This window comes from Vipera berus, assembly GCF_964194415.1.
Source record: "Vipera berus genome assembly, chromosome: 11".
Taxonomy (NCBI): Eukaryota; Metazoa; Chordata; class Lepidosauria; order Squamata; family Viperidae; genus Vipera; species Vipera berus.
In genome coordinates, this window is record NC_138214.1 from 11466604 (window position 1) to 11478928 (window position 12325).

Below are 12325 nucleotides of genomic sequence, written 5' to 3' on the forward strand. Positions count from 1 at the left end.
CAAGTGATCTTGATTCTATCCCTCTGTTGATGCATCCTAGGATTGTGTTGGGTTTTTTGGCAGCTGCAGCACACGGCTGGCTCATAGTGAAGTGATTGTCTATGGCAATTCTCAGTCATCCAGGTCAAATATGCTTTTTAAAGAAGCAACCCAACTTCCTTGTTTTTCTTTGCAGAAGATGTTTTGTTTCCCATCCAAGAAGCTTCTTGAAGGATGGTGGGGAATGATTGATTGAAAAAGCTTCTTGGATGAGAAGCAAAACGTCTTTAAAGAAAAACAAGGAAGTCCAGTTGCCTCTTGAAAAAGCTCCCCTGAGATATTTATGTGATTCTTCCGTTTCCAGAATTTATCACTTTGGCTAATGCTATTTGAGGGTTGGGATGTCAGACAGGCAAGCAAGCAGAGCCACTTAGAAATAGACAAAGCAAGCAACTTTGTTGTTCTCTAATTTACAAGAATCTCCCCAGACTGCTTGCTTTTCCCTGGGAATGACCAGATAAGGCTTCATGGATCTTAGGGAATGTCAAGCTTATGCCTCTTACAACTGCACAAAGATTCTAAGCTACACCCTCACTTGAGTCCTCTTCCAGTCTAGCTTGCAGCTTCTCAACACGGTAGAAGTTATATTAAGCAATATATCTAGAGTTCTAAACTAATAGTATTTCTAAAATACGTTTACTATCTATTTCTCTTTGCATACACTACAGATAGTCTTTGACTGACTACCATTTCTTTAGTGATGGTTTGAAGTCACGATGACATTGAACAAAGTGACTTGTGACGAGCGCTCACATTTACAACCGTTGTAGCATCCCCACAGCTGCGGGATCAAAATTTGAGCACTTGGCAACTGGCATGTATTTATGATGATTGCAGCATATGCTGGTGTTATATGTGTCTCCCTCAAGTCCGCTCTTCTGCCAGTTTCCTTCTGTCTTTCATCCCAGCACTACCAGAAAGCAAAATACAAGTCTCCGTTTCAGAAAACTTCTGATGGGTTTTGTTCATTCACGGGCTGTGCAAAACTTTAGCACGGGAAATTGATCAGATCCCTCCTAATCGGTCCAATCAGTTTGAACACTTCTGTTCATGAGTATTAAACAGCTTTTTCCCCCCCAAATTACATTGATTGAATTAACTGATTCCATTCAAACAGCTGCATTTTCTGAATGACTCAAATTGGATTCTGCCTGATTCACACAGGCTAAGAAAGCACCCATTTATTGAAAAGCAAATCAGTGCTAAGCTAGTTTTTCACTAGCTGAGCATGAGTTAGTCTTCTTTCCTCAACAGATGGACCTGTTCCCAGTCAAGATGCCCTCATTGTTATTTTTTTAAGATTCCTTCTCAAGTCTCTACATCTGTGATGGCGAACCTTTTGGAGACCGAGTGCCCAAACTGCAACCCAAAACCCACTTATTTATCGCTGGGAGCCTGGTGGGCGTGGCCTACTGGGTGGGTGTGGCTGTGGTGGTCATGGAAGATTGGGTGGGTGTGGCCAAGGTGGGTGTGGTCACCTCAATGTCGCTCATGGGGAGGGACACCTGTGGGGGGCAGCTGGTTGAAGACGGACAGTTGCCACCTCCGAGGCATGGTGTGGGTGCCCACAGGGAGGGCCCTGAGTGCCGCCTCTGGCACCTGTGCCATAGGTTCGCCACCACTGCTCTACATAGTTCAGAGATGTTTTTATACATAGAAAAAAGTAAAAAAATCTGTATGTGTAAGAATACCTCTGAATCACATATCTGTGTTTCTTGTACGTATCCCACCTCTTGTAAATGCGAAAACCAGTGATAAATATATTCTTCTGCCTTTAGTTAGTCTCTTGATTTAACTTTATACTCCCCTTAATGATTTTCCAATAATTCCTGGTACATTAATTTTGTTTTTCTTCTATAAATGCTTCCTGTGCTGAGATCATAGAGGTGTTTTCCAGCAGAGTTTGGGTTTATATCTACTCCACATTCTCAATATGGAACTTCTAATAAAATGGTTTTTAGAATCCACATTAACTTTAACCTTAACCCATGCCATCCAAATCTTAGGTTGTGACTTCCAACTCTCAAAGTTTTTTTGTTTCTCCACAACATCCCTTCATTCTTTCATCCAAACCAAACAACAAGCTGCAAAAGGTTCAAATCAGGTAAACCCAATCCCCTTCATTCCTTTCTATCTTGTAACACTTTATATTTAAATCATGATTTCTTTCCCTTGCTGTACAAGTTTCCTCTTTGTTTCTAAAGCAATTACTTAAGCAGTTTTTTTTTTGTTTAAATTAGCGTTTCCAAAAAAAAGAACTTCAAAAGAGTGTGTGAGGCATCTTTTGCTATGGCTTCTACAGTCTTCCCCCCCCCCACACACACTTTAATTAATTTTAAATGACTGAGAAGTGCTTCATGCTTTAAGATCCTGCAACCACCAGCATCAGCTGACACCAATGTTCTCAGCCTTGTCTTTGGCAGATGTTATGACAAGTCTTCCCTTTGATGTCTTATGAAGTTTCATGGCATAGGCTACGGCACTACGGACTACAAAGTGAGTGATTTTTCTACAGATGAGCATATAGCCTCAGGATGGGCAAAGCTGCTAGTTTCATAAATGCAAGAAATGTGTGCTGTAGTTTTAAGAATGGCAGAACCAGGACTATAACTTCCTAGATCAAGAAAGCATGGAGTAATCACACCCAATTCAAGAAAGAAAAAGGACTGAAAAACAAATGGAAATGTGCTAGATTGATCATAACTGTTTACATAGATCGCAGATCACAAGAAGCCATGTTATATGGTTTATTGATCAAACTAAGACTGAATGGGTTCACCCATCACAAAGAACCATCAACTATGGTTTTCAAGGAACAATCACTGGATTCCCACTACAGATCACAGCTTACAAACCACGAGAATGGATTCACACTAGGGCAAAAGTGAAACACACTAAGATAGTGGAACACACCAAGACAAATCACATCACATCACAGTTTAGCACAAGGAAAGCTTTCATTGGACTAGACATTTTCTAGTAGGGGAAGGCAGGTTTAATTTGTACCTCTTGAGTTCAAATGTCTATGTATATATATAGATTTTTACGATTACACTACCAGGAGTGGTTTGGTGGGATTTTAGGAATGTTCAGATATGGCTCTAAGAATTCAGTCCCAATGAACAGTTGGGGAAAGAGATGGGAATAACACTTAGAAGTCCAAGGCTCTCTTAGAGCGTTTGACATAGCAAAGACTATGTGGGTTTTTTTCTGCAGTAAAGGGGGTTATCCACAAAGATTTGCTGAAAATATGATAGTGAGACTGATTATGTGTTTTTTTTTTCCTTACCAAATCTGTCCTTTGCAGTCTTTCTGTCTGTGTGTTGTGTAAACTTTAATTTAGTGTATCTTCCTTTTCAGGAAAGGAACAAAAAGAGATTAATTGGAAATCAGCACCATGGAGAGTTCCATACAGAACTAGGGAGCGGTCTTCCAGCATTTCTCTGCAGCACATTGATGGCTGTTCTCCAACTTGATATCCTTTAGCCATGCAACATTACAGTTCCCATCACTTCAAAACCATAAAATCGATGACCAAATGGACTGGGAGGGAGGGGAACTGCAATGCAGTAATTAGAGGGTACCAGTCAGTTTATAGGCAGGGTGAGCTGCCTTGCCTAATCTGACAATATAAGATTTTACTGAACATTATCTGCAATTCTTAGGCTTCTTCAAAGGAATATAACTCAACCAAAGAAAGATTGGAGAAAGGGGTAATCATTGTTACTTCTCCTAAACCAAGAAGGGAGCCTGCTCATTACTGTTATCATGGACACCTCTACCTACAGTTTGGGAAAATAGTTTCTGATGATCTTCATGGATCCACTGAGCTTTAGAATAACTAAGGGGGGCTCAAGATTCACGACCGCAGCAAAATCAGCCTAAGAACCTAGTAACCCTCCTTTCCAAATTGCTTTACTTTAAAAGTTTTGCCTATAGGGTCTATGAGATTCCTATTGCTTTCCTTTATAAAATAATTGTACTGATGATGCCACCACCATCTTAACACAATAAATGAAGCTCAAGCACACCTTCCAAAGAAACGGTAAAGAAATGTCGAAGAAAAAGAAATAGGAAAACAGAAACCACCACAGCATGAAAAAAATAACTGCCAGGACAGATTTCTACACAATATTAATCACGAACTCAACACTAACTATTGCTTCTTAGCAACTTTAAAACTTACTCAAGTTAAGAGTCGAGCTGTCCTAATTCCACTATTCTACACAACCAGAATGTGCAGCACCATTTCCTTAATATGAATTATACAAATGTGCCCCCAAAATGCACCAGTAAGTTTTGTTTGAACAATTAATTCTGTCTTGTTGGATTTTCCATATATTCTGTATCTGTGTATGTAAATGCATGTTTTCAGCATGTGCGTTTTAGGGGTAACTGCTAGGAGTAAGGAAAAGGTTGGCAATAACATCAAGTGAGAAAAAAGAGGGTTCTATTTTAATGTTTAAGGGATACGGTGGCTCAGTGGGTTAGGACACTGAGCTTGTCGATCAGATGGTCAGCAGTTTGGCGGGTCAAATCCCGAGTGCCACGTAACAGAGTGAGCGCCTGTTACTCGTCCCAGCTTCTGCCAACCTAGCAGTTCCAAAGCACATAAAAATGCAAGTAGAAAAATAGGGACAGTAACAGCGTTCCGTGCGCCTTTGGCGTCTAGTCATGCTGGCCACATGACCACGGAGATGTCCTCGGACAAGCGCTGGCTCTTCGGCTTTGAAACGGAGATGAGCACCGGCCCCTAGAGTTGGAAACGACTAGCACGCATGTGCGGGGGAACCTTTACCTTTTACCTTTACTATTTTAATGTTTTCCACAGTCATCTTTGCTTTGAAAAAATATCAAAGTCCCAATAAGTAATAGAAATACCGACCACCGCTGCTCTCCAGAAGATTTATTTCTACAGCCACTTACCAGGAGAAAGCATTTTAATCAGGTCACATAACAGAAGGAAAGTGCTCTCCCTGATAAGGGGGAGAACCCCAAATGAACTAAAAGCATTGGGGTAAAAAAAAAGCTGTAATCAGATGTGAAATGAACTGGCAGTTGAATTAGCATCTAATTGCTGATTTCCCATCTGATCTACAAACCCATTTAAGTCTGAATGCTTTGATTGTATTTGATTTCACTCCAGAGAAGTCAATAGAATTTCTTGGGGTTAAATTTGCATATGTAGCACATTCTAAGAAATACTCAATACTCAATGTTATATGTATTTCCATTGTTTTTTAATATCCTGTTCATGGGTTTTAGAATTTCCATTTTCCACTGCTAATGGGGTTTGTTTGGAACTGTAGTTCAGCAAACCCGTGAAGATTTTCTGTTTCTTCTGCTACTCTCCAGTATTGGCTTGAGAAGACTTGAGTTATTGAACCCAGGAAAAGTAGTTATTACAAAGAATTGGGAGATAAGAAAAAAATCCCTTTCTCCTTTATTGTTTGAACTTCTATGTTGCTCTACACAAATGTTATATTTTATGAATAAATAAGGTAGGGTAAAAAATAAAATTAATTATTGGATCAGGAATAGGCTAAATGAGCTAGTGTATTTACTCAGGATTCCAAAACACAATGGAGGGAAAATCCAGTAGGAGACTGTGTGAAGCACTGTTTAGAAGAAGCAATGGAAGGCTACAGGAATATTAGTTATGTACTCTATGTACTCTACTTTAAAGGTGTGATTTGCAAGACGAGTTAAGTTTCTTCTTCATCCTTGAGTATTTGGGGCAAACATATTACAATTTTTCCCTACCAATTGCCTTCCAGAGGAAATCTAATTTACTGGTGCAAGATGAAAGAAAGTTGGGGAATCCACATTATTCTCATCTGAAAGTAAGCACATTTTCATTTGGTGCATATGTGTGTGTGTGTGTGTGTGTGTGTGCACATTTGTGTGTTATCCTGTCTATGAACAAATATATGTGCATTTATTGATTTTAGAACCCACTTTTTGTATGGAATTCAAGGCAATATATGTGACACCCTCTCTTCTCTTTTCTCCCCATAACAACTCAGTACATGGCTTGAGCTGAAAAAAGTGACTGACCCCAAATTACCCACTGAGCTTCTGTGGCTGAAGGTGGCTTAGAATCTGGGTCTTCTCATCTGTAGTCCAACACTTAAGCTACTACATCACACGGTGTGTGCATGTGTTGTGCTTGGGTCTTCTAAAGATTTCTTGCAAGCTACTGAGTGGATAGCAAATCAAGCAGGAAGGGTTGCCAAGAAAAAAATATGGAATTATTCATTGCTAACTAGAATCAAATGCTAATGGGGGAAAAGTATCCTTGAAGAGAACCTTGACTTCAATTCATTAGAAGGAGATCAAATCAGTTTTAATTATGCAGTTTTGAAAAAGTGCACTTATTAGAATCAATTCCAGCCTGACCTCTTTAGCTTTTGATATTCCAGGGATGCCTCCCACTTTGACACAGTTGATATCAACATGCAGAAAGCGAAATCCAAATTTGTGATACTCTATCTCACTCCTTTCCTTCTCCCTTTGGGTTCAAACCCACTTCAGAACTCTAATTTTCCAGCCCCTTTGCTACATATGAAGGCCCAGACTATAACAAAGTGAAGTCAATTCACCTAGATGTGTGCCAAGCTGGAAGCTGAATCAGTGGGTATAATTTGTCTAGATGATCTTTCAAACATTGAGGCAATAGCTATGACAAAATCAACAGGGTGTGGACCAATAGATACTGACATAAAATGAAAACAGCAACTTTAAGACCTGTGGACTTCAGTTCCTAGAATTCCCCAGCCAGCATTCTGGGAGTTCCCAAGGTTGGAGACTTCTGCTCTAAACCATTGTCTTTCCCAGAGACAGGAAGGAGATAGAGAGTTTGAGAGATACAGTATACACAAAGAGAGAGACAGAGGCAGAGACCAGGGGGAGGGGAGAGAGAGAGAGAGAGAGAGAGAGAGAGAGAGAGAGAGAGAGAGAGAGAGAGAGAGAGAGAGAGAGAGAGAGAGAGAGAGAGAGAGAGAGAGAGGTATAGATTGATGGATGGATTTAGATAGATAGATAGATAGATAGATAGATAGATAGATAGATAGATAGATAGATAGATAGATAATATAGAGATAGAGATAGAGATATGGGACGCAGTGGCTCAGTGGGTTGGGACGCTGAGCTTGTCGATCAGAAGGTCGGCAGTTTGGCGGGTCGAATCCCGAGTGCCGCGTAGCAGAGTGAGCGCCTGTTACTCGTCCCAGCTTCTGCCAACCTAGCAGTTCGAAAGCATGTAAAAATGCAAGTAGAAAAACAGGGACCACTCTGGTGGGAAGGTAACAGCGTTCCGTGCGCCTTTGGCATCTAGTCATGCCGGCCACATGACCACGGAGACGTCCTCGGACAAGCGCTGGCTCTTTGGCTTTGAAACGGAGATGACCACCGGTCCCTAGAGTCGGAAACGACTAGCACGCATGTGCAGGGGAACCTTTACCTTTACTATAGATGATATAGAGGAAATTGGTGGAGCAGTGGGCTAATGCCTCCTTAAGTAACACCAGCTGCCTGCAATTAGTGCAGGTTCAAGTCCCACCAGGCTCAAGGTTGACTCAGCCTTCCATCCTTCCGAGGTAGGTAAAATGAGGACCCAGATTGTTGGGGGCAATTAAGCTGACTTTGTAATAATGCCGCTTGGGCGGGGTGTGAAAGCCCTAATAAGCAGGCATATACATAGAATGAAGGCTACTGCTAAGCTTGTAAGCCGCCCTGAGTCTTCGGAGAAGGGCGGGATATAAATGGGATTAAAATAAAATGAAAAAATAAATATATAGATATAGATATACTGTAGATATATAGATAGATATAGATATAGATATAGATATAGAGATAGAGATAGAGATAGAGATATAGAGATATAGAGATATAGAGATATAGAGATATAGAGATAGAGATAGAGATAGAGATAGAGATAGAGATAGAGATAGAGATAGAGATAGAGATAGAGATAGAGATAGAGATAGAGATAGAGATAGAGATAGAGATAGAGATAGAGATAGAGATAGAGATAGAGATAGAGATAGAGATAGAGATAGAGATAGAGATATAATAGATATAGATAGGTAGGTAGGCAGGCAGGCAGACCCCAATATATAACTTCAGAGAATCATAACAATGGAAAGTTCTTTATATACCAACATGCAGCTTGTTTTTTACACAATGATTCTTTCAACATAAATCATTCTGAACCTTCAGAAGAAGGAACAGAGACATTATCCATTCCAGTTTGTTGAATTCCTGGTAAAAAGAAATGTTCTTCATTGACACATTTTATTTTAAAAATATTAAATCTGGGTTAAATGCTATAGTGAAAAATGTTACATCCGCAGAGTAACAAGTTCTGTCTTCTTCCAGTGGCTGTGTTGGATAAAAAGGAAAATGCAAAAAGGGCAATGAAGGATGCTTGAATCACTGTGAAATTCAGCACAAATTATCCCCTTAGGAGAGAATGAGACATTTCTTAACAAAATTAATTGACCATTTTATTGATTCAGTGAACAGATCTCATGCTAAAACCTATGCATCAATTAACACACTGAGGTGAAATTTTTTTATTCAAATTGGATAACATTTAGCTCATATTATAATTGCACTTCAGTCAGCCGTCATCTCAACTTCTGTGAAATTCCTTATTTTCAGAAGCATGATTAGACAAGATTATTTTTTTTCTGATAGAACATTAGGATATTGAATTTTCTCAGTCCCTAGAGAAGGTAAGTTGGTTGACTTCAAATCAGCTGATAAAACACTTTTTTTTTCCTTTCAGCCACAAAATATTATTATTCACTTTTTTATATCAGGTTCCTTCATCTCATAAGTTTTAAATTATTTATAATAACATTGATGTTAGTACTGTAAATTGTTTTTATTGTGCTTCATAAATTTTAAGTCACAGTAAGTAGCTATATCTACACAAACTTAGCTGACCATGTAAACCAAACTAGTCCAGCTATGAATAAGAGACACATAAGATAAAATGGAAAAGTGGAAAAATTCAATGTCATGAGCTGGAATTAAAACAGTTAAAATAATTGTTTGTATTTAAAGAACTTTTGGTGTGTGCACAACTCATCTGAATTTATGTTTCAAAAATATATTCTGAAAATGAGACAATTTATTCCAAAGTACCGAGAATACTCCAAATTGTTTCTTGTCCACCTGATGTTCACTCATAAGTATTGACCATCTTCTAATGTGTATCAAAGTTCCATTTTCATGGCACCTTAATGTGCTGAAAGGAGAGAGAGGAAAACTTTTTAAACCCATCAGTTTTATTTCCCTGCACTTGCACCTTCTTGAACTGATTCGTAAAGTCTTAAAGGAACTTCTTTTCTCCATGTTATTCAATTAAATGCATTCCATAAATGGCACAATGACATGAAATGTATTATTTCAAAAAAAACATGAAATGTATTATTTCAAAAAAATTCACTTTTCAATATGAAATTCATTTCCATATTCTTAATGTCAGAAATTCAGCCACTTTAAAGATATTGATAAGGCTGATGGATTTCATGTAAACGTCTTGTAGAGCAACCCAGGTGACAAAATATTTCTTTATGTTCAGGTTGCTTGATGGAATCAATTAACAGTCAAGTGCTGTAAATCTTATTGGGTTCCTGAAATCTCATGTTTTACTCTATGCACTTCTTGAAGTCAGATTGTTAAAGATTAAAATTTATCCAAAGGAAAAAAACTTACAAAGTGAAATTATCCTGCAAAAACATGAACACTATCAATTTTATCCAAATTTCCCCAGCACGGATGCCTTCCAATGTGTTGAAATTCCAAATGTCATCTTTGTTTATTACAAATCTTGGGTCCTATAATGAGAGAATTATGGAATGTGATGTTTATTATAGCCAAAAGACCCCATTCGGAAAAGTATTGATATAATCATAAAATTATGGCACTGGAAGGGACCTTGGAGGTCTTCTAGTCCAATCCACTGTCCAAGGCAGAGGTCCTTACACCATCCCAGTCAAATGGTTGTCAAGTCTGTTTTTGAAAACCTCCAGCAATGGAGCACTCCACAAGTTCAACAGGCTAGCTATTCCATATTCTCAATGTCAGGAAATTTCTCCTTAGTTCTAGATTAGATCTCCCTCTGACAGTCTTCTACTCATTGCTTCTTGCTATTTCTCTTCATCATTATTGAACTATTGAAAGAGCCTTGGTGGAGCAGTGGGCTAATGCCTCCTTAAGTAACACCAGCTGCTTGCAATTAGTGCAGGTTCGAGTCCCACCAGGCTCAAGGTTGACTCAGCCTTCCATCCTTCTGAGGTAGGTAAAATGAGGACCCGGATTGTTGGGGGCAATAAAGCTGACTTTGTAATAATGCCGCTTGGGGGGGCCTGAAAGCCCTAATAAGCAGGCATATACATAGAATGAAGGCTATTGCTAAGCACATTTGATTTGTGCTTAGATTGTAAGCCGCCCTGAGTCTTCGGAGAAGGGCGGGATATAAATGGGATTAAAATAAAAATAAAAAATAAAAACATTTTACGACGATAATAAACAAACTGTGATTTAGAATTGTATAACCAGATTTGTAGGCGGTAGTCTTTTTTACATTGTTTTTTCGACTCCTTCACCCTATTTTTCTCCTTAACTCTCCTGTGTATTGCTTGGAATGAGAATGGTGGATCCAAAATTTCAATCCAAGACTGAACAAAATTTCTTTTCTTGTCCCAAAGTTACTCAGTGAATTTCCGTGATTCAGCGAGATTTGAACCTGATACCACACCTTCACCACTAGACTACACTGCTTTACACTGAATCTAGAGGGGCTTATTTCCATGAAGAATGATATGGTGATAAGAATGTCACTTCAGTTACAAGGACGATGAGTGAACCATCGGGATCCCTGCAAGTTAGGGACAGAACATCAGTTTGGAATATTCTTGATAGTTTGGAATAAATTGTCTCATTTTCAGAATGTATTTTTGAAACATAAATTCAAATCTATTTTCGTGTTTAGCAGGATAAAAACTGACGTGATGGCAGCTAATCAATCAATCAAGAGTGTCACTACAGTTTGTATCTTCATGAAACCATAGTTATATGTCTAAAAAGCTGCATCATAAATCTCTGTATATGGAATTAGATTAGAGGTAGAATTCATTAGGTGTCAATCGAAGAGTAATCCAATGTAATATGAAGCATGGTTAATGTTATTTTTATTATGGAACTTTATTACAATATGCCAGCTAAACCTTGTTTTGCTTCACGTGAAAGGGTAGTTCCACTCAAGTTTAGGATATCATACTGATAGCTCAATTTCCAAATCAAAGTCTTATTTTTGCCTTGCAAACAGAACATCTGTTCACACAAGCAAGAATTCCTTCTTTTTTATCTTCCCAAGGTAATGTGATGCATAAAATATTTAAAAGATATGCTAAAACTATCCTTTTATATTAGAATGACTTTAAAAAATCAATTAGCATTTACAAATAGAGCTAATAGCATACATCAGCCCAGCCAGATTTGATTGCACTTAACAAAAAAAAAACAACCCACCAAAATGAGACTTAAAATTGAATACTTATCACTATGCTTGAAAGAAATTTTGAAAACAAAACCAACTTTTCATCAGTCTGCCATCAGGATCAATTCATGTCTCTTCAAGTCACTTCACATTCATACCTGTGCTTCAGTTCAGTTTCAATCAGGCCAATTATTATAAGCATCTATTATGCCATTTTTTTCCTGAGCTGTTTCATTACTATGAGACTTTGACTATTCCGAAAGCCAAGAAAACATAAATACTGTTGTGAAGAAAAAGACACAAAGGAGAATATTTGTAGCTCAGGGTTGAAATGAGGGGTCTTTGGTGTTCTCTGAGCTTGGTTGTTTTCTTGCAAATGTTTCATTACCCAACTAGGTAACATCATCAGTGGCACCATAATGAAATATCTGCAAGAAAGCAACCAAGCTCAGAGAGCACCAAGGACCCCTCAAAAAAAGCCATATATAATCTTCTCATCCAACAATAAAACCAATGATATGGATTACTCAGAGACAGGAGAATTGAGTCAGTGCATAGATTGGCATCATTTGGAACCCAATCAATTCTCACAATCTTTGTTTTATGTCTCCCTCTCATTGCTAATGCAGGTTCATCTGCTCTCTGCAAGCTGGCAAGCAGTAAGAGGAACATGAAAAAGTAGACAGATCACTTTCATGTTCTAGAGAGAAGTAGCAATTGTAATCTCAGGGCAAGGACCCAGGAAATGTGATGGGAGTCTCTGATATATCTAGA